The 26,572-nt window shown below is 40.6% G+C and overlaps 1 long non-coding RNA gene across 3 annotated transcripts; it reads left to right on the forward strand.

Moving 5' to 3' along the window:
- Nucleotides 1-671: 671 nt before the first annotated feature.
- On the forward strand, nucleotides 672-13,974 carry LOC139182168 (uncharacterized). 3 transcript variants are annotated; one of them, XR_011565752.1, is made up of 3 exons: nucleotides 672-741; nucleotides 1,969-2,054; nucleotides 13,048-13,974. It is a non-coding gene; the product is annotated as an uncharacterized lncRNA (long non-coding RNA). The 3 variants fall into 3 exon arrangements; XR_011565753.1 differs by lacking the exon at nucleotides 13,048-13,974 and adding an exon at nucleotides 9,018-9,220; XR_011565751.1 differs by lacking the exons at nucleotides 672-741; nucleotides 13,048-13,974 and adding an exon at nucleotides 9,018-9,220 and having other exon boundaries at nucleotides 1,613-2,054.
- Nucleotides 13,975-26,572: the final 12,598 nt, after the last annotated feature.

Raw genomic sequence — 26,572 nt, forward strand, 5'->3', positions numbered from 1 at the left:
AAAGAGATGCAGGGTCAGTCTCTGGGTCCGGAAGATCGCCTTTAGGAGGGCATGGCAATCCATTCCAATACTCTTGCATGGAGAATCCCATGAACAGAGGAGCCTGGCGGGCTGCAGTCCACAGGGTCACAAAGAGTCGGACATAACTGCAGTGCGCCCACACCAATGCAGGGACGGGTTCCTCTGGTGTGGGAAGATCCAAGAGCAACTAAGCTCGTGTACCACAACTACTAAGCCCGTGAACCTAGAGCCTGTGCTGCGCAACAACAGAAGCCGCCATGATGAGAAGCCCGTGCACTGCAACAGAGTAGCCCCCACCCACCTTAAGTAGAGAAAGCCCGCACAGCGAGAAAGACCCAGCACAACTAAAATAAATAAATAGATAGATAAATTTAAAAAATAAGATTCAATATTGTAGCTATCTCTATTAGTACTAAATTAGAAGAATTAAATTAGTAGACCACATAGAGGGCTCAGAAGTGTTTTAGGCACACAGTAAGTCCTCAAAAATATCGGCTATTATATTATTATTCTTTGCTATTATTACTGTTATTGAGAGCATTTTTCCTGGATCTTGGAGTGATTTCTGCTCCCATCTCTAAGACTGATCCTCTTCAATGGCAGGGCTTGCAGCCACCTCTGAACACTGACCATTCCCTCCCTTTCTTTGCAGTGACTGGAAACAGCATTGAGATGGCAGCCCCAGGGCCAGAAGTCAGCTTCCCCTTCTCCTGTGGAAAGGTGGGGCTGGTATCACTCACTTAATTTGGAAAATTTCCATAGCATTTTCCCCACATTTTGCTTGGGTTAGCTTATTTACACGAACCATACATCTTACCACTGTCATAAATTTTTATTCCCATGGACATGTCTAAACTTATGGGTTGAAATAACATAATTTACATGCTGTTTAGTATGCAGATTGGGCTAATCCACTTCTATAAATTCACCACCAGACCTGTGCAGCCACCCTCTCTCTGTAGGACCTCAACCTGATTTGAATATCACACTCTATTGTGTGGTTGATGGTGTGAAATGCTTGGGTCAAGAGCCGCCCCCTAGACAGCTGAGCACTGACCCGACAGACTGCCTGTGCCTGCAGTCCGTGGGTGCGGCACAGCCCTTCCCCCAGCAGAGGCCTTCTTCCCTGTGGGTCGCTCCCACAGGTCCTCCGGCTGAAAGCTGAGAAGTCACTAGGAACCAGGTGAGCTCTTTTCTGTCTTAGGCTACATCCTGAGATAAGGGTTTCAGTGCCAGTGAGTCCAAGGAGTGGGAAGCACGGGTAGGTACAGAAGGGAGGGAGGCAGATGCAAGGTGTTGTTGAAGCTTGCGTGGCCTTGGTGACCGACGGATGTGGGCGAGCGGGCTCAGTCCTCTGGGAGCTGCTCGTGAACAGGTCTCAGACGTGCCCCACCAGAAGAGGAGGGAGACAGGGTGCTGATTCCCCAACTCCCTGCTGATGTTGTCCCAGAGGCTACAACGCCCCACATGTAGCCAGAGAGGACTTCAGGTGAGGGCTGCTGCACTCGATGAAGAATACCCCTGGCTTTTATCTGAATAAAGAATGATGAAGTTGGAGCAGGGGGGACTTCCCTGGTGGTATAGTGGCTAAGATGCCATGATCCCAATGCGGGGGTCCTGGGTTCCATCCTTGGTCAGGGAACTAGTTCCTGCATGTCACAACTAAGATTTCTCATGCCACAAATAAGACCGGTGCAGCTGAAATAAATAATAATAATAATAAAAGAATGATAAGGGGATAAAAATGGGGCACTGTGTTCACAGCGTCTTTCTTGTTTTCAGTTCTGGTTCTGTCACCTGGTTCTGTCACTTCCTGTACATTCCCTCAGGGAGGCCTTTCCTAATGCCCTTGGAAACAACACCCTCTCATGTTCTATTCATATCCCCTATTTACTTTTCTTTATAGCACTTATCACTACCTAATGTATTATGTATCTGGGTTTACAGGAAAAGACAGCAAACAAACAAATATTTAATACATCAGGCAGTCGAGAGTACAATAGAGAAAATGCAAGCGGAGGAGGAAGATGAAGGTATGTCATACGGGGATGGGTTGCTATTTTTTCTGTGGGGTTGTGTATACCAAGGGGGTTCTCTTTAGTGAGCTGTGGTTGAGCTGAGAGAGACCTTTAGAAAGTGAAGGAGTGAGCCATGTGGGAGAGCTTTTCAGGCAGAAGAACAGCAGGTACGAAGGTCCTGAGGCAGAAGCATGTTTGGCTTGAAAGTGAAAGTGTGAAAGTCACTCAATGTGTCCGACTCTTTGGGACCTCATGGACTGTAGCCCTCTGTCCATGGGATTCTCCAGGCAAGAATAATGGAAGGGGTTGCCATTTCCTTCTCCAGGAGTCTTCCTGATCCATAGATTGAACCCAGGTCTCCTGCCTTGCAGGCAGATTCCTTAAAGTCTGAGCCACCAGAGTGCAGTGCTTGCGCGGGGGAGAGGAAGAAGAGGTTAGACAGTGATGGGGAAGTCTGATAGACGTGAAGGTCTAGATTAGGACTTGGGATTTTACTGTGTTTATCTATCAGCGTTCTCCAGAACCCTTGTTTACTGTTTGTTTATTATAAGAAATTAGCCCTTGTAATTATGGAGGCTAAAAAGTACCAAGATCTGCTCTTGGCAATTTGGTGACCCAAGTGAAGGTTCCAGTCTATGAGTCTACAGGCTTGAGACCCAGGAAGAGCCAGTGTTTCAGTTGGAGTCTGAAGGCAGGAAGACTGATGTCCCTGTGCAAGCAATTAGGCAAGAGTTCCCTCAGCCTTTTTGTTCTATTCAGGCCTTTAAGGGATTGGATGAGGCTCACCAACATTAGGGAGGGAAATCTGCTTTACTTAAGACTTTACTTCTGTTGATTCAAATGTTAATCTCATCCAGAAACACGCCAAACGGACACAGCCAAAATAATGTTTGAATGAATGCCTTGTCTTTCTGTGGCTCAGTCAAGCTGACATAACCATCACGCCCCAAGTGAGATAGAGAGACATTGAAAGTTTTAGTCTGATATGATCAGATTTATGTTTTTTTTTTCTTTTTCAAATTTATTTATTTATTTTTTAAGTTTAAATTTATTTATTTTAATTGGAGGTTAATTACTTTACAATATTGTATTGGTTTCACCATACATCAACATGAATCTGCCACGGGTGTACATGTGTTCCCCATCCTGAACCCCCCTCCCACCTCCCTCCCTGTACCATCCCTCTGGGTCATCCCAGTGCACCAGCCCTAAGCATCCTTTATCCTGCATTGAACCTGGACTGGCGATTCGTTTCTTATATGATATTATACACATTTCAATGCCATTCTCCCAAATCATCCCACCCTCTCCCTCTCCCACAGAGTCCAAAAGACTGTTCTATACATCTGTGTCTCTTTTGCTGTCTCGCATACAGGGTTATCGTTACTATCTTTCTAAATTCCATATATATGCGTTAGTATACTGTATTGGTGTTTTTCTTTCTGGCTTACTTCACTCTGTATAATAGGTTCCAGTTTCATCCATCTCATTAGAACTGATTCAAATGTATTCTTTTTAATGGCTGAGTAACACTCCATTGTGTATATGTACCACAGCTTTCTTATCCATTCATCTGCTGATGGACATCTAGGTTGCTTCCATGTCCTGGCTATTATCAACAGTGCTGCGATGAACATTGGGGTACACGTGTCTCTTTCCCTTCTGGTTTCCTCAGTGTGTATGCCTAGCAGTGGGATTGCTGGATCATAAGGCAGTTCTATTTCCAGGTTTTTAAGGAATCTCCACACTGTTCTCCATAGTGGCTGTACAAGTTTGCATTCCCACCAACAGTGTAAGAGAGTTCCCTTTTCTCCACACCCTCTCCAGCATTTATTGCTTGTAGACTTTTGGATCGCAGCCATTCTGACTGGCGTGAAATGGTACCTCATTGTGGTTTTGATTTACATTTCTCTGATAATGAGTGATGTTGAGCATCTTTTCATGTGTTTATGTTTTTAAAAGATCACTCTGGCTGCTTTGTGAAGAAGAGTCTGCAAAAGGCAACCGTTTTTAGTGAATTAGACTACTTCAGGGACTATTGCAATAATCTAGGCAAGGGATGTTTGATAGCTTGGACCAGGATGATACTGGGTGGAGGTGGTGAGAAATGGCTAGATTCTGAATATATTTTGAAGGGAAAACTCATAGGACTTACTGATGAGTTGGAATGTAGGATGTGATGGGAAAGGCACCAGTATGATCCCAAGGTCTTGGGTCTGAGCAGTCAGGAGGTAGGAGTTCCCATTCACTGAGATGAAGAAGACTACTGGAACATCTGGTTTGATCAGGATAAATTAGGTGTTAGTATTTGGACATGCCAAATTCAACATGTCTTGTTTATATTCAGGCAGAAATGTAAATTAGGCCATTGGATATATTTGACTGGAATTCAGGGGTGCAATTTTGTTCAGTTTGGTATTCAATAGACACTCACTGAATGAATGGCTGTTTGACTGATAAGGTTTATCCCATGAGCCTCCAACAGCCCTCTGTATAACACTAATTTCTTTGGTCCAGCAGGGGACATCAAAGTCTCTGCTCTAGAACAAAAACCCATCAAGCTGCTGGGCACGATGCTCTCGCTAATTCTCTGTCCTGCATTGATTTGATCCTTTTTCTTCATGTTACAACCACCTGAAGACCTTTTAAAACATTCTATTACTCCACTCTCTGGTTCTGACTCATTTGATCTGGGTTGGGTCTGTATATCAGTAGTTTTAAAAGATCCTCAGGTGATTCAAAAGCATATCCAGAGGTTGAGAACTACTTTTCTATGCTTTGACTTAACTGTGTGCTGGGACTTAAAAAAAAAGTCAGCTCTTTTGTCAAAGCCCCTAGGAAAATACTGAAATCTTAGGCAGAAATGTTTGAAAAATACCATCAGTTAGAAGAAGAAAAGCTTTAGGTGAAAATATATTCGGTAGAATATTTAACAGTTGTAATTTAGAAACAACAAAATGGAATATTATGCAGCCAGAATAGATGATTTTGTAGACAGTATAGTAACTTGGAAAAATGCCTATAAGAGATGGTTAAGTAAAAAAAGCAGAATGTCAAATTGTGTCTACATTATAAGGGTAACTATGTAAAATCATGTGTGCATATAAATAAAGTGCTATAGAGGAACAAAGAAAAATGAAAGCAGTGGATTTGTTTAATAGTATAGTGGATGATGCTTCTTTCTTTTTTGAGTTTTTCTTGTTGTTGGAGAGAGTATGGTATTTATTTCATTATTATAAGTCTGGGTTTTATTCTGTTGCAGTAAGTAACAGAAATTTAAAAAATGGCAACATCACTCCAAGCACACAGCCTGATTCCCTGCCTCCCAGGAGAGGCTTTTTTAGAGCCCGAAAGTCCTTAGGTTCTTTTACCATCTCTGTGACACTGGGATCAACGTCTGGACTTGTTCAGGAATCTCCTCTTTGCCTATTAAGTGCCTAACGTGGGCCAGCATAATGCTAGTTACTGGGGCCAGGGGATACATAAATCAATCATTGCTCTGGGAGAGCTCACTGTGAAGAAGGAGAGATTAACACATAAGCAAACATTACAATAGGGCTTCTCAGGTGGCTCAGTGGTAAAGAATCTGCCTGCCGATGCAAAAGGTGCAAGAAATGCGGGTTTGATCCTGGGTCGGGAAGGGTCCCTGGAGGAAGAAATAAATGACAACCCACTCCAGTATTCTTGCCTGGAAAATTCCATGGACAGAGAGCCTGGCAGGCTACAGTCCATGGGGTTGCAGAGTCAGACAGGACTGAGCGACTGAGCATATGCACGCTCTCTCTCTCTCTCTCTCACACACACACACATTACAATGATCGTAAGACAATGCCATGAGCGTGATAATATGGTTATGAACAAAGTTCTGTGTAAGCTTAGATAAATTTGCTTCAGGGGAGTCTGGGATGGTAGAAAAGAGGAGGTGATAGTTGTTCTTGGTCTTGAAGGACAAGTAGCAGCTCACCAGGTAGAAAATGGGTAGGTGTAAGATGGGGTGGGGAGGAACCAGCTTTCCAAACAGAGTGTGTAAGAGCAAAGGGTTATAAAGGACATGGAATGTTTAGGAAACAGAAAATAGATTTGGATGGAACACATTCATTTATTAATTTACTCAACAAGTGATTACTGAGTATTTTTTGTGTCTCAGACATTGGGCTAGATACTGGGGAGACCAAGAATTATTAACCTTTTCTGTGGTTTGAATACTGATCATAATAATAGCAGATATTTTCTAAGTGTTTAATATATATTAACTCATGTATTCCTCTTAAGAACTGTATTTTCACTTACAAGTGATGAAATTGCAAATTAGAGTTTCAAGTACTTATCCATGGCTACACATTTACCATGCAGTGGAGCTCCTCCTTGAGCTTACAGTCTAGCGGAGGAAACAGACAAGGAGACAAATGATCACAAAGTGATAAGTCTAGAATGGAGGTCAAGGTAGAGCTTTGGAGAAGGTGACTTAAGTTGAGTCCTGGAGGATGAGTGGGCATTCGACATGGAAAGTAGGTATGAGGTAGAAACAGCAGGGCTCCACGGTGATGATGGGTGATAGAGGTGGAGAGATTGGTTAAGGCCAGTTCATGAAAAGTCCTTGAATGTCCTGCTAGAGAGTTGAGACTTTATTTTCTAAGCAATGGTGAATTAACAAGTCCTTTTTCTTCTTTTGATCTGAGACTGAGTCACTTGGGCAGTGATTTAGCCACACCAACTGTGAACTCTTAATGACTTGGCCTAATGAGAAAAATGGCATGGATAATCTAAAAATAATGGACGATGGGAAAGGACTTGAGCCTGCTCATGGAGTGTGCCAGGTCGTGATTTGCTGCGATGGAGGAGCAATTGATTTCTTTGTTCATTAAAGATTATATTCTGGCTGATGTCAAATCTGCTGTTTGAGAGCACCTGTGGCCATCATGGCAGTCTCAGTATCACAGGGGACTGGAGAAAGAAACTCCCTTCTGACCAAGCGTAGCAGAATAAAAATGTAACTGAGGGGCTGATATGCTAGGGTTTTTCACCAAGCTCGCTGTCCCCCAAGGGGCTGAAGTTGCAAGGATGGTGGAACAGAGAGAAACTTGGAGGTTTCAGGAAAGCTCTGGCTTTAGAATGCAGGGTGCAGAGTGATTAATACTTCGAGTTGCACAGAGCAGCCAATGGAGAAAGCTATACAAGTTGGAGTAGCACAGGAAACGTTGACCCTATAGACCACATGCCTCCAGAGGGGATTTCTTCTCACATTTTTATGTGATGATGCAAAGACGTTCTATGAGTAGAATTCACGGGGCTATCAAGTCTGTAATCAGGTGGCTGTAAGGGAAGCAAGGGGTTTTGACCCTGCTCTGAGAAGGCTGTCTTGGGACTTAGGCAGAGAGCGTATTACTGTTAGAACCCTTAGTAGTTAAGAGGAAGTTCTAGGTTGAATTGGGAAAGGGACCTATAATAACCATAAAATCCTGAACTAACTGTGCCCCCTTCTGTACAAGATACAGTCCTGTATACAGAGCCCCAGAAGACTTGAGGTCAAGACCAGCGCTGCCACTAACTCACATCATCTCTCTACACTTGTTTGCATCACTGTGCAATGGGAGGGTTAGACCAGATGTTGTCTAAATCTCCTCCAGCATGGGTTTGTATATGACCTCCCCCAGTGATAGCTTTCAGTTGCTTCCCACTTGTGGATGCCATTTTATGGATAGAGAAATCAAAGACTTGGTAAAAACTGCAGAAGTGCAAATTTGCTCATAACATGAAAAGTTTCAGAGAGCTGGTCGGTACCAAGGGGTGTTGGACTGGTCTGCTCTGGGTGCAAGGAATAAAGAGATGCATTGTCTATGGAGAACTTTAAAACAGTAATAGAACCAAAGACAAGTCAGTCTGCTTTTTGTTATCACCATGTGTTGACAATTCCAAATATTCCTCCTCACCTCGGGGGACCACTTCCCCATCCCCCTCCTTGATTTGCCACTATTTATCTATATGATTCTTTTTTTATTCAGTGCTCTTTTGATTCCTCAGACTGCATAGGGGGAGAATCTCGTCAAGGTGCTAACCCTTTCACTACCACCTCTTATCTTTGATTTGCGTCCAGTAAAGAAGAGATGGGGGTACTCCGAATCACTTTTTAGCAAGGAAGGGTGTACTCTAGCTGTGGACTGGAGTGACAGCAAGGAAACAGGGACAGTAAGAGAGGCCAGAACACGTAGTGAGGTGTGGAATGGGTAGAGTGGTTGGCTTAAGAAGTCAAGTCTGGAGCATGTGGCCTGTGGACAAGGTAGGGAAAATTCCCTGAAGGCCTGGGTTTGGCTGGACATGTGGTGCCTGAAGACAGAGTCTGCATCTCAGTTCTGATTTCACAGATCCTGCCACTTTTCTGAGGCTTCTCCTGGCCACATCTCAGACAGATTTCTTAGACATGATCTGCTCTGCACTCCTCACATCACACCACCCACCATCCTTCTCTGGATTGATTTCCTCCCTGGTCTGCCTGGTGTCTAGAATATGCAGGGAGTTTGCCACCCTTGTGGGGACTCGTGAATTCTGCAGGCCTGGTCCTTGGTGCCCAACCTTCTGCGAGATGGCCCTGCTTCAGGTCCACACTGTCCCAGGAGCTATTCTTTGTTTTCTTTTTAAAAATTGAAGGATAGTTCATTTACAATGTTGTATTATTTTTAGGTGTACAGTAAAGTGATTTACATATACATTTTTTCTTTTTTAGATTCTTTTCTATTATAGGTTATTATAAGATATTAAATATGGTTTTCTGTGCTGTACAGTAGGTCCTTCTTGGTTATCTATTTATAGATATATAAATTATATATATAAAGTTATATATCTATTATATATAGTAGTTTGCAGCTGCTAATCCCAAACTCATAATTTGTCCCTTACTTCCCCTTCCCCCTTTAGTAACCATAAATTTGTTTTCTATGTCTGTGAGTCTGTTTTGTAAATAAGTTCCTTTGTCTCTTTTAGATGCCAGAAGCCATTCTTGATAGCAGCAAAACCATCTGCACACATTCTATGGGGCTTGATGGGCTGCTCTGGAGAGGAGAGGAGTCCCCCAGGAAAGTATGAGTGCGATTGGGGAAGGAGACTGGAGAAGAGATATAGACCCTTAAAGAGAGATCCCTGACAAGCTAAATAAAAGTTTTGTTTTTGTCTTGCTTTGTTGCAAAGTGAGAGCCCAATTTGGAACAATTAAATTGACAACCAACCCAACCCAATTCTCACCTAACCCTGAGGACTGAGTTCTGGTTTCTCCCAGGTGTACAATTTGCTCAGTTTTGTCTTTTACATACACACAGCAGCAACATATTCCCTCTTGTCCATTTAGTTCCTAATTGTTATCCTAAGATGGTTTATTTATTCTGGCAGGAAGAGAAAAGGAAAGAACAGTTTCCACTGGAGTTTGCTTGGCTTCTTTAACCCTTTCCTTCCTGATTATAAAAGCCGTACATGTTTAATGTAGAAAGTTCGTTATTGTTGTTCAGTTGCTCAGTCTTGTCCAACTCTTTGTGATCCCGTGAACCACAGCATGCCCAGCTTCCCTGTCCTTCACCATTTCCTAGAGTTTGCTCATGTCCATTGAGTTGGTGATGCCATCCAACCATCTCATCCTCTGTTGCCCACTTCTCCTCCTGCCCTCAATCTTTCCCAGCGTCAGGGTCTTTTCCAATGAGTCAGCTCTTCACATCAGGTGGCCAAAGTATTGGAGCTTCAGCTTCAGCATCAGTCCTTCCGATGAAAGTTTAGGAAATGAATATTTCAGATTAAAATAGCAACTTCCTGCACCGGAGACCACCACTGCCACCCTTCAGCTGTTGTTCCAAGAGTGTGACTGGGGGTGGGGGGTCCTGGCTGTGAGGGTTTGCTTCCCCTGTTCAGTTCCCACTTTTACTGGAGGCCCCTGTGTCATGAGCTTCTCTGGACCTGGTGGAAGGGAGGTTTTCAGCTCTTGCCCAGGCCCTGTCCCAGCCCAGGAGAAACTCCCGGCTCTTCTCAGATGGTTCTCTAAAGGTTGGGATATAGTGCTTGTTCTGGCTCTCTGGCCTCTGTGCTACAGTCTTTGGAGCTGTGGCTTTTGATTTTCTTTTGAAATCTTCCTTCTTGCTTGCTGTTGGCAAGCTTCATGTTTACACACACTCACACACATACAGAATTTCTTCATTTTTTAACACAAAGTCAGTTCAAACACATTTCATTTACAGATATTGATTTATAATCCCACACAGTATTAGAAAGTCATAGTAGACATTTATCATTTCTTAGGGCAGCTCAGCAAGCCATACCCTGATTCTAGTTTTGGAAAATCCTGTCTTGGGTGCAGATCCTTCTTCCTTCATGATGGAAGGCAAAAGGGAGAATCTCTTTCCTAGCCCCAGGGCCATTAGGGAGCTGGGCTATGACCTTGGCTCAGTTGCCCAGGCTCTACCATCTCCCATGCTGGATCTTGAGGGAGCCATGTGAAGGTTCAGGAATGGTTCAGACATGATTTATGGTGGTGACAGAGACTTGGCACTGAGCCAGTGGCTTTGTGTATCTCTAGGTGGCAGTGGCCTGTGACAGCAGAGACACTGTCCTGCCCAGATGGGTGTGAGGACGACCTGGTCATTCCTGCTGGTCATCCTGGCTTTTGGATGAGTCTTAGAGCCTGATTTTCTAAACTTCTGTTGATTCTGAGGGCTATTTGATGTTCTTCAAAAATATTAATTTTCTCTTAACATTAGCCAGAGTGCTTTTAACAACCCTAATTTATACCATTTTATTTTTGTCTTAAAGATTCAAATGCTACTTAGTAACTCACAACATAACAATTTGAATTTCTTTTGTAGTTTGTAACTTCTGCTTCCTCAGGCCACATAGGTGGGGCAGAGGGAGACGAATGGAGGGGACAAAAATAAAAATACAACAGTACTCCCGTGGCTTCACCCTTAGCTGAAATGGCAGGGAACTCCAGGCCTTCCTTCCAGGATCCTCCACATTTCTGGGCTTCTAGCTGCCTGGTACTTGGCCCTGTGTCTCCTCTGTTGACCATCCTGGAGCTTCCTTGGGACTCTTGTGAGTTTTTCTTCTTCTACCCCCATCTGTCTGTGAGCTGCCTGATTTACTCAAATTATATTCACTAATCAATTACTCAAGCTGGTTCTTCTTTTTGAAGAGACCTGGCTACTTCAAGTATTGTTCTGGGCTATCATCTGGGCTTTAGAAATGGCCATGAAGTCAGTGGTGACTTCATGGGCGAATGCTACCATCTCTTTCTGGAGCCTGTCTGCCCAAGTCTTTTGTTCTGTGTCATTCCAGTTCCATCCATACCCAGGGAAATTATGTTCAAGTCTCATGATCTTATCTCAAGTCTTACCCACTGTGATCTGGCAAAGTGCAGGGGAGAGAGAAGACTGAGAGAGAAGGTTATCTGGTAGTGCTTCTAAGAGTTGGAGCAGCAGCAATGTCAAGAGAGCCAACCACGCACAGTGGGGAAAGCCAGTGCAGCAGACAGAACACAGCACTAAAAGGGTTGTGTTAAGGATAATGGGCCCAGAAAGGTCCTGCTTCAGGTCAGAGTAAGGGGCAAGAATGTGGTTTTCTCCAAGCTCCTAGGTCTTGCAAGATCTCCACAGCAAAGAACAGGAGTCCAGGTAGGTAGACAGAGAAGCAGTGTCCTGGACACTCAGGGAAGTTTTGCAGCCAAGAGTGTGGGAAGTGAATAATCCTGGGTTGGGGTGAGAGGATTGACATGCAACCAGGACAAATAGACTTTTACTTAAGCCGTGTCTGTATTCTAGAAATTCCAGCTCTAAATAGTTCATGGTTAAAAAAGTTTGGGCATCATGGAATTCCAAATCTCTCTTTTGGAGATTTATATTTTACATTTCTATACTGGAGGTTCTGAGTCATAGAATTGCAAACAAAACCAAACCTGTTTGTTGTTTTTGTCCATCGCTAAATTGTGTCTGACTCTTTGTGACCTCATGGACTACAGCATGCCAGGCTCCTCTGTCCTCCACTATCTCCCTGAGTTTGCTCAAATTCATGTCTATTGAATTGGTGATGCTGTCTAACCATCTCATCCTCTCTTGATCTCACCCCCTTCTTTTGCCTTCGATCTTTTCCAACATCAAGGTCTTTTCCAGTGAAAAAGAGAGTAGTAAAATATGTTACAAAGTAGAATATTAACAGTCCTTCTGAAGTCTCACTATGTGCCCCTCCTTGTTCACATTCCTCTCCTTTCTTCAGAGGTGACTCCAACATGACTTTTATCACCATTGCATGTATTCTCAAACAATATATTGTTTAGTTTCACCTGCTTTAAATATTGTACCAATTTGGAATCATCCTCTTTGTATTATTCTGTAAATTGCCTTTATCTTTTATCTTCCCCACGCTTTTATTTTTTTTTAAATTTTGAAGATTTTTTTTTTTCATTAAACATTATATTGCTGAGATTTATCTTGTTGATGTGTTCTGGAGTTTATTTCATAGTCACTTAAAATTCTTTGTATGAATATATCATAGCCTATCCATTTTCCTGATTGAATATTTGGGAGTATTTCCATTTTTCCCTTTTTTGCTGTTACAAACAATCCTTCTGAGAACATTCTCATGCATTCTCCTCTGTGTACAGGCAAGTGTCTCTATGGTAAATCCCACAGCATGTATATTGCTGGGTATGGAGGGATATATATCATTGCCTTTACTACTAGAAACTGTTTTCCAACATGTTTGTATCAATTTACACTCCCACTGCTATTCACATACTTGCCAACACATAATTTCAGAATTTTTATTTTTTTATACCTTGGTGGGTGTAAAATATCTTATGAATTTTACTTCCATTTCCTGGATTTGCCACCCTTACCCCCATTTTTCCAGTCTTCTCTACATATGTGGCCTTGGAAACAGAGGTTACTGTTGAATTAAAATGAATATGGTGTGAGTTACTAAATTGGCTCTGTAACTAAAAGACAAAAATGCCAATTATATAATTCACTCTTCTTTGTTACAGGCGACTTCGGCTAACTTCAATGGAAAAGGAACTTTGGGGTGGAATATCAAAGTAAACACACTCACAGGAAGCTCAGGGAAAGGACAGGACCAGAAGCCGAAAGACCAGCAGGAAGCCCAGAGGATTCACCTCCACAGCACCGGGCTGGTTATGAACCACCGCTGCTCACACAGTGGTGCCAGGGGGCATACCAAGGTAATACTATTGAATGCTGTTGCCTCTGGAGTTCCAACAACTCAATTTCTCTTCTGTTTTATGCCAGGGAATTTGGGCATATCAATTTCATTTATTATACACCATTGTAGAGTCCATATTTCAGGCAACACTGCAAATTGTTAGAGGCATTTCTAACTACTAAAGCTAATGCATTAAATAAGAATCTCAGCTAAGTTTGCCTTATTAAGAGTTATACACCATCCTCCCTGAACTTCACTCCCATACATATTTCTTGGGTTTCCAATAATATAAATGAACAGAAACATGCAAGACTTTTAATACATATAAACTGTTGTCTCTTATACGAAACTTTTACTTACTGAGGTGTGATTATAGTTACAAATCTGGAAATAATAGGTGTGTATGGGGTGAGTTTTAGTAGTATAAGAATCCCTTGAAAGGCAACTTCCTCAATGAGGTTATTACAAGGGTTGGCTAGTCTCCCAGGGCAAGGTGGAAGTAACTGTTTCTTTAGCAAGGGTGACTTGGGGGGTGGCAGTGGTTTAGTTTCTTAGATTTTTCCAAGTTCACCAAAATGTTTCCATTCAAAGTCAAGTTCTTCTTCTTTTTTAACACATTAAACAATTTTATTTATTTATTATTTTTGGCTATGCTGGTTCTTTGTTGCTACACGGGCTTTTCTCTAGCTTTGGCAAGCAAGGGCTGCTCTCTAGTTGCAGCGTGCAGGCTTCTCATTGTGGTGGCTTCTCTTGCTGTGGAGCTCAGGCTCTAGGGCATGCAGGCTTTGGTAGTTTCCATGCATGGGATCACTAGTTGTGGCTACCAGGCTCTAGAGCACAGGGTCATTAGTTGTGGTGCATGGGCTTAGTTGCTCTGAGGCATGTGGGATCTTCCCGGATCTGGGATCAAACCCGTGTCTCCTGCACTGACAGCTGGATTCTTCACCACTGAAGCACCAGGGAAGTCCCCAAGTCTCAAGTTCCACTCCTTCAGAGTCAAGTCCTGTTTTTTACAAAGGAGAATTGGTGAAGCTATGAATTAGACTTGTATTGTAATTCTGCAACATACACACGACATTTGGAATTTTCTTTCCAGCCACATCTGCTCTGTGGCTACAAGAATTTAGAGATAATGTTAGTGGTGCCATATACCCTCTCTAGTTCTCTTTCAGCTTTATGCTGGAAGTTTACATCTTTAAATTTATCATTTTCTCTGTATAAACTCTCCAGTGTGGGTCAGAAATAGCTAGCCTACCTCAGTCTCTATAAGTCATCATCTCTGTCATAAGAGTCAAGTGCAGCCTCCTAGCCTTCTAAACCCTGCCCATTAATAAGCACAGCATTCTAAACAACCATGAGTGATGATCTGAGAAATTGTAATGGAATTGCAAGTTGTGGATTTACAGTAAGAGACTACTGTAAGAGATTATGATTGCACTTAAGCACCAACAGGCCAGCAACTCAATTCCAAAACTTCATTACTGAAGCGCTCTTCCTAAGAAAGAGAAATAAAGAAACCACTCTAGGTATTTTGAATAAAGGGAATTCAACTTAGGGAACTGGCTGAACATTTGTTAAAGGTGCAGAAGGAGAAGTAGAGGTCCTGGAGGAGTATAGAGGAAGAAGGGGGTGATATCTAAGCATAAGAAGCTTTGGATGCCCCTGAGTTGAAACCCATTACACACCTGCCACAGTGCTATTGGAGAAGCTGTCTCAGGTGGTTCTGGACCAACTGGTGGTTGGTCAAAAGGTGCTGTCTTGACCAGGATTGGGACCAGGAAAAAAGATGGTGCTTTGGTCCAGGCTTCAGGAGTTAAAATTCTCGCTCCACACTGTTGGAGCCCAAAGAAAGAATCTTTCAGCTTGTCCTTTCTGATTTTCCAACAGTAGCTTTAGATTCCCAGTAGCTGATTCTAAAGGAGAGCCAGCTGGCAATGGAAGCTGGGAAATGTGGTTTGTAGACTTCAAGCCCCAGCAGTACAGAACACGGTATAAAAGGGCAGGCATGGAGTTGAGAAACATGAGTGAATCAATGGCACACATGGTCATGAGGGAGACTGGCTTGTAATTTTCATTCTTATGCTACATTTGTTAGTTTCTAATCTGCTATACTCCGATACAATAAAAATAAAACAAGGGGGAGACAAAACACACACACACACACAACAAAAAATAAATTCGTTAGTTTCTTTTAAATGTTTCATTACTGATAATTTCGAACATGTACAAAGTAGAATAATTTAATGACTTCTCATGCTTCTACCAGCTAGTTGGCAATGGTCGGCTCATAAGCAATCTTGTTTTGCTTATATACCATACTATCTTCTCTCTTTTTTTGAAGCAGATACCATACATCATATCATTTAGTAATACTAATGAAAAAGTGAAGTGAAAGTGAAAGTCACTGAGTCCTGTCTGACTCTTTGTGACCCTATGGACTACAAAATCCATGGAATTCTCCAGGCCAGAATATTGGAGTGGGTAGCCGTTTCCTTCTCCAGGGGATCTTCCCAACCCAGGGATCGAACCTAGGGAGCATCAAAATCCAGTAAGTATTTGGATATCTAACTTTCTCTCAATGCCCTCCCCCAACAGTTTGTATGGATTCAGTTCAGTTCAGTTGCTCAGTCATCTCTGACTCTTTGTGACCCCATGGACTGCAACACGCCAGGCCTCCTTGTCCATCGCCAACTCCTACAGTTTACTCAAACTCACATCCATTGAGTCTGAGATGCCATCCAAACATCTCATCCTCTGTCATCCCCTTCTCCTCCTGCCTTCAATCTTTCCCAGCATCAGAGTCTTTTCCAATAAGTCAGTTCTTTGCATCAGGTGGCAAAAGTATTGTATGGATTGTATGAATTAGGATTCAAATTAAATCCATACATTGATACTAGTTGGAATGTCTTTTAAATTTATATTTTCTCCTCCATTCTGTACTCCCACCTCTAGAAATTTCTGTGTCTCAAGAGCTGGGTTGTCTGTCCTGTAGATTTCATCACGGTCTGAGTTTTAGTGATTGAATTGTCATATAATTTAGCATGTTCTTCTATGCTAATATTTCCAGGACATTGGTAGATGGATATAGAGATTTGATCAGGTTTATATTTTTTATCTTTGGGAAGACTATCTATGGGTTTTAAAATTCATTATGCAATTCTAAAATTTATCTTTTTTCTTTAATTTATAACTGAATTTGTGCCCAGAGAGCACTGTCTGTATGTACCAATTCTCTAAACATTTTGAAGGTAGCTTTTTAGTCATATACACGATAAATTTCCATCACTGTTTCATGAATATATTAGAAGAATGCATATTATCCAAATGTTGAGTGCAATATTCTATTAGTTATTTATTAGATGAAGCTTGTAAATTATATTGCTTGCTGATTTTTGGCTGTCCTATCAATGTTTTGAGAAGAGTATGTTAAAAACCTCTCATTGTAATAGTGAATTAGCAAATCCCTCTTTAAAACTCTTACAATATTGCTTTATGTATTTTGAGCTATGTTTTCAGTGCCTACAAGATTAGATTTGTAATGCTTTCTGGTGAATAAGAATTTTTAATAATATATAGCAATTCTCTTTACCTCATTCTTTTAGTCTTTATATTACAGTTACATCTCTATTCAAAAGAATATAACTGAATTCTTAAAAAATTGGGAGTTATAGTCTTTATTCCATTTACATTTGATGTGATGAATTATATACTTCAAATTATTTTTGCCTTCTATTTTGATCCTATTTGTTTAGATTTTTAAGGATTTCTTTATCAGATTATGATTTTTTTTCCTATTCTTACTTTCCTGTGAGTTTTTTACCTTGGAGTTTATTTTTTTTTCCCAGAGACTTTTAAACCTATTAAGATGAGCCTATTATTTTTTTCATTAATCTGTTAATGTGATGAATTGACAGATTGATTTTCCAGTGTTAAACCAGCTTTGTATTCTTGAAAGAAACTCAACTTGGTTATGACTTTTCACTTTTGACATTTATTTGTGCCTCTTTTTCTCTCCCTTTTCTTGTTTGGAGGTTTATTGACTCTTTAAAAAAAAAAAAAAACAAACTTCGGCTTAGTTTATTCTATTTTAAATTTATATTTTATTTTATTGATTTTGACTCAAATCTTTATTATTTCATCTCTTTTCCATTAATGGGTTAATGTTTAAGAAAACAACTGTAAAAAACTTCTTATGGTAGATAATTTAATTATTTTTTAGTCTTTCTTATTTTCTAAGCTTTTTTGGAGGTGTTGCTTTAGCTGTATCTTGTTAATTTTGACATATAGCATTTTTACTATCATTAATTGTCAGGAGCCAGCATGAAAAACTCTTTCCGTGGCAAAGGTCATGAAGAAAGAGGCTTGACATACGCAAAGGCGGGATGGAGCCTCAGGAGTCCCCCTGAAAATTCTCGAGCATCTACCCCCAAAACCAGAGTCTGTCTACTTTACTGTTTTGTGCTCTCACCTACATCTCTGACTTTACAGGGGGCTGTCCCCCCCCACCTCTCTCTCTCTAAAAAATAGTTAACTTATAGCTCCAGTTAATAAAATTCCTGGGCGTGACAAGAGTGTTTCAACCTACAAACTCCTCTGAAGGTTCTCTAGCCTGCCTGACAGGCTTGTCCGGCCACATGTGATTGTTCACAGCCTCCCAACCGTGAGAGGCACGAGACACTCTAAACTTTCCACTCTAAACTTTCTAGAAACAGATTCTTTTAAAAAGTTAAAAAATTATTAGTATAGTATTAGTGGGCTAGTTAAGAATTATACCGGTGGAGGATTTCATTGTTGAGCCAATATTTGCTGCTACATCTCCATATCCCTTGCCCCTTATACAATTAATGAATATAACTAACATATAAGAGAAATAAGTATTAACCTTGATATTAGTCACGTTGGACCTTAGGCTATGTAAATTCTTTTCTTGATTATAGCCCACTGCACCTTTGCCCTGTAGGAATGCAAATTTATCTGGTGCCTTTGGAGGGTGGTGCCTGACTTAAGAAAAGTCACCTTTGGAAAAAATAAGTTTTCTGGCTGACTAATCATCATCAAAAAAGGTCATAAAATGTTAACAGGCTTCTTGGCCAAAAGATGATGTAAATCACCTGAGAACTTTGTATATCGGAAGAAATGCAGAAAAAAAGTGTGGTTTCAATAAGGGTCAGGACTGCTGACCCCACGTGACTTTGTATTTTCCATTTATCTCTATGTATAACTCAAAGTATAAAAGCGGACCTGAAAAATAAAGAGACAGATTAGTTCCTGGAAAGACTGGTCTCCCCATGTCGTTCTTTCTCTCACCTTCTGCTGAATTCCCATTTGGAGTGCAGAGGCTCGTCAAGCCTTCTAAGATCTGACGGTGGGCGGGGGGGCCTTAGTGTCTCCTCTCCTTCCGGAAAACGGGAAGACGCCTGCGGCCTACGTAGGTGACGCAAATTCCTTGTCTTGAAATTTTATTGGCTTTCCACATAAACCAAGTTATTCAGCGTCTTCTCCACTGAATTTTCTCACTGAGCTATCCCTATTTAACCACTCCTTATATCTTTAATTAACACTTAATTGATCTATTGTTTCCTGATCGCCGATGCTGTCCCTGCTTCAAATTCCCTAGATCCACCGGGGCTGGACCCGGCAATTAATATTAAAATTTTTCTGAATTGCTATTTTAATTTTCTTCTTTGATTTACAGACTATTTAAAAGTATACTGCTTAACTTCTAAACAGTTATTTACCATTCTTACTATTGATATATAGCTTAATTGCACTGTGATCACAATCTATATTGTTTTATTTATTTATTTAAATTTTATTTTATTTTTAAACTTTACAATATTGTATTAGTTTTGCCAAATATCGAAATGAATCCACCACAGGTATACCTGTGTTCCCCATCCTGAACCCTCCTCCCTCCTCCCTCCCCATACCCTCCCTCTGGGTCGTCCCAGTGCACTAGCCCCAAGCATCCAGTATCGTGCATCGAACCTGGACTGGCGACTCATTTCATACATGATATTATACATGTTTCAATGCCGTTCTCCCAAATCTCCCCATCCTCTCCTTCTGCAACAGAGTCCATAAGACTGTTCTATACATCAATGTCTCTTTTGCTGTCTCGTACACAGGGTTATTGTTACCATCTTTCTAAATTCCGTATATATGCGTTAGTATACTGTATTGGTGTTTTTCTTTCTGGCTTACTTCACTCTGTATAATAGGTTCCAGTTTCATCCATCTCATTAGAACTGATTCAAGTGTATTCTTTTTAATGGCTGAGTAACACTCCATTGTGTATATGTACCATAGCTTTCTTATCCATTCATCTGCTGATGGGCATCTAGATTGCTTCCATGTCCTGGCTATTATAAACAGTGCTGCGATGAACATTGGGGTACATGTGTCTCTTTCCCTTCTGGTTTCCTCAATGTGTATGCCCAGCAGTGGGATTGCTGGATCATTAGGCAGTTCTATTTCCAGTTTTTTAAGGAATCTCCACACTGTTCTCCATAGTGGCTGTACTAGTTTGCATTCCCACCAACAGTGTAAGAGAGTTCCCTTTTCTCCACACCCTCTCCAGCATTTATTGCTTGTAGACTTTTGGATCGCAGCCATTCTGACTGGCGTGAAATGGTACCTCATAGTGGTTTTGATTTGCATTTTTCTGATAATGAGACAATCTATATTGTTTTAATCTTTTGAAATTTTTGAAACTTAGAGCCATTATATATTCTTGTGCTTTTGTAACTCTTCCATGTGTGCTAGGAAAGATTTTGTTTTATGCAGCTATTGAATATAGTGTTCTGTATATGTCAGCTAAGTCAAGCTTCTCAATTTACTATTAAAATATGTTATAGCTTTACTGAATTTTTTTGTTCAATTATGGAGAGAGGAATGCTAAAATATGCTATTATGATGTGATTTGTCTTAGAATTTCTCTTGTAGTAGTGTCAATATTTACATTCTGTATTTTTTAAATTAAAAAAAAACTGTATTTTTTAAAAAGCAGGCCTATGACAGATTGAGAAGAGTGTGTGTTTCAGAAAAAGTGGAGGAAGGAGTCAGCGTATTATTTATAGATACAAAGACTATCCTTAAATGTTTAAATTTCAGTTGAAATGTGTCTGGCTCACCTCACTAATGTTACCTGGCTGATCTACCTTGGGTTAATATATTTGCATATCTCTTTTAGGAACTTAAGAATAACGAAAAGTGCTTCTTTGCCTAATGAGAAAGATTTATTTCAGGCATCTGCTTTGTACTTCGTCATTACAAGGTCGCAGTGATGCAGGACACACTGAGCTTATTCTTTCACTTTTTCTCTTCCTTCTATATGGGACTCCCTGGTTCTTTGTGTGCACATTTCCATCTTTATCTAGATAATTGCTTATGGTTGCTGAAGTAGGGAAGGAGGAAAGATGTATAGCTGAGTCCCTTTGCTATTCATCTGAAACTATCACAACATTGTTTATCGCCTATACCTCAAATTAAATAAATGATTTTAGAAAATTTGAGAAGAAGAAGAAGAAAAAAAAAGAAAACCAAAGGGTTTTGCTTTGCCAAAACCTTGGGGAGCCTGAGACGTTTAGGGCATGAGCCACTTGCGTCTCTTCACATGGCCTTGCAATAAGCCTTTCTCTGCTCCAAAAATAAGAAGAAGAAAAAATCTTAAATATGAATATAAAATTATACAGTGCTTAATAAATCCTCAGTGAACCAAGCGTTCTTTAACAACATAACATGAATAGGAAAGAAACTGCCTGACAATTCAGTCTTCTCAATGCCAAGAGTGGTAGCGGCATCTGAGAAAGTAGCCATAGTGCCATTTGCTTCATGTCTTTGACAGACCAGTCTGAACTGAAATCCTGCTGAGGAATAGACCAGTTCTCACCACCACCCAGCATACCTGTTCCCCACTCGTTTCCCACACGTACATAGAAATGCACACAATCTAAAATTAGAAGAGTAGAGCCTGCGTCTCAGAAGCAGTTCTTTGTGTCAGTTCATTGTTTTGAGACCATGTTATTAGGTACACACAAATTTAGCATTATATGTTTTTGGTAAGTTGCACTTACTATTAAGTGCTGCTTACTTTTTATATTGCTTTACATATTAAAATTTATTGATTAATGTTCATATGGTTACACCAATTTGGGGGGGTTTTCAGCTTCATTGAGATAAAACTAACATGTAAATGGCTCAGGCTTAAGGTGAACAATGTGATAATTTGATACACATGTAAATTGTGATATGATTACCACCATAAGGTTAGTTACACATCTATCACCTCGTATTAAATTTTTAGTGTGTGTCTGGTGAGAGCGTACTCTATTAACAACATTCAAATGTATAATTCAGTATTGTTAGCTATAGTATAGCTGTAGCTATAGTCACCTTGCTGAATATTAGATGTACCAATTTTTTAAAAGAGAGATTTCCTGAAATATAACTTACAGTGAAAGTGAAAGTTGCTTAATCATGTCCTACTCTTTGTGACCCCATGGACTATACAGACCATGGAATTCTCCAGGCCAGAATACTGGACTGGGTAGCTTTTCTCTTTTCCAGGGGGTCTTTCGAACCCAGGGATTGAACCCACGTCTCTGCATTGCAGGTAGATTCTTTACCAGCGGAGCCACAAGGAAAGCCCAAGAGTGCTGGAATGGGCAGCTTATCCCTTCTCCAGGGGATCTTCCCTACCCAGGAATTGAGCCGGGGTCTCCTGCATTGCTGGTGGATTCTTTATTGACTGAGCTATCAGGGAAGCCATAACTTATAGTAAACTACCCATATTTAAAATGTATAATTTGATGTTATGGTATTATATAAATATCCATGAAATCATCACCACCATTAAGATAATTGATTTTTATATGATCTTTGATCCTTTTTCTCTCTCTTCTTTTCTTTTTGGGTAATTTTATTGCTATGTCTTCAAATTCATTCATCTTTTCTTCCTCAATGTCTAATCTGCTCTTAATCCCACCCAGTATATTTTCATCTCACATATTTCAATTTTTATTTCTAAAAGTTCATTTGGGATCTTTTTTATAGCTTCTATGTCCCTAGTTAGCTTTTTAAATATATGACATACATATTTTAATGTCCTTTTATGCTAATACTAACATTTGTGTCAATTTGGATCAGTTTTGATTGACTAACTTTTCTCCTCACTATGCATTGTATTTTTCTGCTTCTTAGAATGTCTGGTAATTTTCTTTAGGATGCATAAAATACATTATGTATTTTCCCTTGTTTGATGTTGATTATTTTAGTATTTCTGCAAATATTCTTGAACTTTTCTCTAAGATGCATTTAAACTACTTGGAAATCAGTATCTTCAGATCTTGTTTTATGATGTATTAGTTGAGAACAGAATGATGCTCAGTCTAGGTTTAATTATTTCCCTCTATTGAGAAAAGACTCTTCTGTGTACTTTACTCAGTTCCCCATGACATTTGAGGTTTTCCAGTCTGGCTAGTGAGAATGAGCTCTGTTCTCAGCCCTATGTGATTGTTGGGTACTATTACCTCTGATCCTTTCAGGTGGTTCTTTACCTGACTCTGGGTAGTTTCTTCACTGTGTACGCTGATCAGTACTCGTTTGAATGCTATCAGTTCAGTTCAGTCGCTCAGTTGTGTCCGACTCTTTGCGACCCCATGAATCGCAGCATGCCAGACCTCCCTGTCCATCACCAACTCCCGGAATTCACTTAAACTCACATCCATCGAGTCGGTGATGCCATCCAGGCATTTCATCCTCTGTCGTCCTCTTCTCCTCCTGCCCCGTATCCCTCCCAGCATCAGGGTCTTTTCCAATGAGTCAACTCTTTGCATCAGGTAGCCAAAGTATTGGAGTTTCAGCTTCAACATCAGTCCTTCCAATGAACACCCAGGACTGATCTCCTTTAGGATGGACTGGTTGGATCCCCTTGCAGTCCAAGGGACTCTCAAGAGTCTTCTCCAACACCACAGTTCAAAAGCATCAATTCTTTGGCGCTCAGCTTTCTTCACAGTCCAACTCTCACATCCATACACGACTACTGGAAAAACCATAGCCTTGACTAGACAGACCTTTGTTGACAAAGTAATGTGTCTGCTTTTTAATATGCTGTCTAGGTTGGTCATAACTTCCTTCCGAGGAGTAAGCGTCTTTTAATTTCATGGCTGCAATCACCATCTGCAGTGATTTTGGAGCCCAGAAAACTAAAGTCAGCCACCGTTTCCACTGTTTCCCCATCTATTTCCCATGAAGTGGTGGGACCAGATGCCATGATCTTCATTTTCTGAATGTTGAGTTTTAAGCCAACATTTTCACTCTCCTCTTTCACTTTCATCAAGAGGCTCTTTAGTTCCTCTTCACTTTCTGCCATAAGGGTGGTGTCATCTGCATAGCTGAGGTTCTTTATATTTCTCCCGGCACTCTTGATTCCAGCTTGTGCTTCTTCTAGTCCAGCGTTTCTCATGATGTACTCTGCATATATGTTAAATAAGCAGGGTGACAGTATACAGCCTTAAAGTACTCCTTTTCCTATTTGGAACCAGTCTGTCGTTCCATGCCCAGTTTTAACTATTGCTTCCTGACCTGCATACAGATTTCTCAAGAGGCAGGTCAGGTGGTCTGGTATTCCCATCTCTTTCAGAATTTTCCACAGTGTATTGTGATCCACACAGTCAAAGGCTTTGGCACAGTCAATAAAGAATGCTATAGGGAAACCTTTTGCAGGCCTCTGGAGTTCTCTTTCTATGTAGCTCTCCTCTGGTACTTTACCTGCTAACTCTCTCTGCATTGACCTTCCTGCACTCCCAGCTTTATTTCCTCTCCTCAGGGAGTACCTTGGGTCTGCCTGGGTGTCCTTTCCCTGTGCTGTGGCCTGGCAACTCTCAAGTCAGTATTCTTGGGCAATCACAGGCCTCATCTCCTTTGTTTTCCCATCTTTCAGGGATCACTGTCCTTTGTTATATTGTATACGGTGTTTTGGCAGCATTTTCTTCCAAGTCAGTGTTTGGTTGTGTTAGCTAAGAGGAAGGACTAGTGCTGAAGCTGAAGCTCCAGTACTTTGGGCACCTGATGCAAAGAGCTGGCTCACTGGGAAAGAGCCCGATGCTGGGAGGGGTTGAGGGCAGGAGGAGAAGGGGGTGACAGAGGATGAGATGGCTGGATGGCATCACTGACTCGATGGACATGAATCTGAGCAAACTCCAGGAGATAGTGAAGGAGAGGGAAGCCTGGCGTACTGCAGTCCATGGGTTGTGAAGAGTTGGACACAACTTAGCAATGGAACAACAGCAACAACAAGGTAAATCTGGCCACTGTTACTCCATCTTGGTTGGGAGTGAAACTCTCCCAGCTTTATTTTGGCTAGTATTTCCCCCAGTTTCAGTCTTTCTCTAGTCTTATGTTAGTTGGATTTTATTTCTTCATCTAGTCCATAGTCTTTATATTTCTCTTTTAACTGGACAGTATAGTTTATTTACCCTCAATGTTATTACTGATATATTTCATTTTAAACTTACCACTTATTTTGGGCTTCTTATTTTTATCAAATATTGTTTTTTTTTTCTCTCTTTTCTTTTACTTTCCTTTGGATTGATTTTTTAAAAACATCTTTTCTTTTTAAACCTCCACTAATTTAGATAGTACACATCCTATTTCTATTATTTGAGTGACTATGCTTAAAATTATAACACATGTACTTAGTTTGTCAAAATATAATCTGAATAAGTAACTTTATCCTTTCTTATTTTTCATTTTTGACAAACATACTTATTTTATATTCTGTCCAATGTCTGAGGTCTTTATGAATCTAATTTATAAATTTAAATTATGAAATCATGCTCACTGGAGCTTAATTGTGAAAATCCTCTGAGCCTGGGTTTAAGGTGTATTACTCTAGAGAGAATTTGCATTTGCTATGTTCAGTCTGGGATTATGATCCGCTTAAGACCTCTTTAGCTTATTATTGGATTTTTAAAGAACCTTTCAAAAAGTGTGATTTCCATGCATATTCTTCCTGAGCTGGTTATGTCAAGGGAGACTTTTGTATTTCTTCCATTTTTCAGTCTGAAGACTCAGGCAGGCAGACTTCCTTTTGTCTCCCTTTGTGGGGTTATTATCATTATTTTTTAGTTCATCCTTTCATTGAGGGAATCAGTTTTTAATGGTCTCAGATTCATGCAAGGGTCTCAGATTCACCTTCCTATCTTACATAGGCCCAGGTCTTTTCTCCAGGAAAACCCCAGAGTTGTCCTCAGGGCAGCTGGCTGCTCAGAATTTGCCTCTCTGAGTTGCTGCCTTTATCTCCTTTTTGGGTTATAAAGAATCTTGTTTTAAAAAAAAATTTTAACTGTCATGTCACCCCTTCTATGCACTATACATTTAAGAATATATTTAAAAATAATTCATACAGTCTTCTTGGTTTCTTTGTACCTGGATGATTTTTGAAGATCTCTAGTCTGAACTATTGTCAGAAATGGAAATCAGAATCTTCATTTTATTTTCTATTGAACTGCTAACATCCTTCAGAATTCTTTTCTATTAACAACTGTTTGGGAGCTGCTGTGCTGTGGCAAGCTAGATTTCAGTTCAGTTTAGGGAAGAACTTTTTGTTAGAGTGTCCAGATGGAGTGTGCTGAGGAGGTGGTGAATTCTTTGGAGGTTCTGAAGTGCAAACGTGATCTTTTCGTTGGTAATTTTCGACAGCAGTTTATGTACCATGGACAGCGAACGTGGAGCTAAACCACATGGACATTTGTTAAAATTCACGATTTGTTGGTATTGTCGGTGCTCTTAATAGTGAGTATAGTGGAATCAACACAGTAACATCTGCTAAGTACCTATTTTATATGTGTGTACATTGCACTGGAAACTTGAACAAATTTTCTCAGTTTTTCCTTATAGCAATTTTATTGTGGTAGGTAATTTTACTGCTAATGTACAGATGGAGAAAGTGAGCTTGTAAGAAAATTAATTTCCTAAGGTCACATGTGAAGTCACTGACTCACAGTTAAAATTTGAGTCCATTGGCTTCAAAGCCAAGGTTCTTCCCTCTGCACCACAGTTGGTAGTCCCCGCCACAGGAGTACTGTCAGCGGTATGACTGGTAGAGCAGATTCTCTGCTGCTGTAAGCTCCTTCCTGCTCCTCTGCTTAATTCCCCACCATTCAGATTCTCAATTACTGTTTGAAAGGAAGAATTATACACAACCTCAAATCAATTTTGGCTAAAAAAAGGAGAGCTTCCAAGTACATGCCGCTGGGGGATCACATAATGGCATCACTTTGATTTTTATTGCAAATGCTTAGGGATAAACACACTAGTAAATATGCTATCCTGTTTAGCAATTTAAA

The sequence above is a fragment of the Bos indicus genome, chromosome 3 (genome assembly GCF_029378745.1).
Source record: "Bos indicus isolate NIAB-ARS_2022 breed Sahiwal x Tharparkar chromosome 3, NIAB-ARS_B.indTharparkar_mat_pri_1.0, whole genome shotgun sequence".
In the NCBI taxonomy this organism is placed as follows: Eukaryota; Metazoa; Chordata; class Mammalia; order Artiodactyla; family Bovidae; genus Bos; species Bos indicus.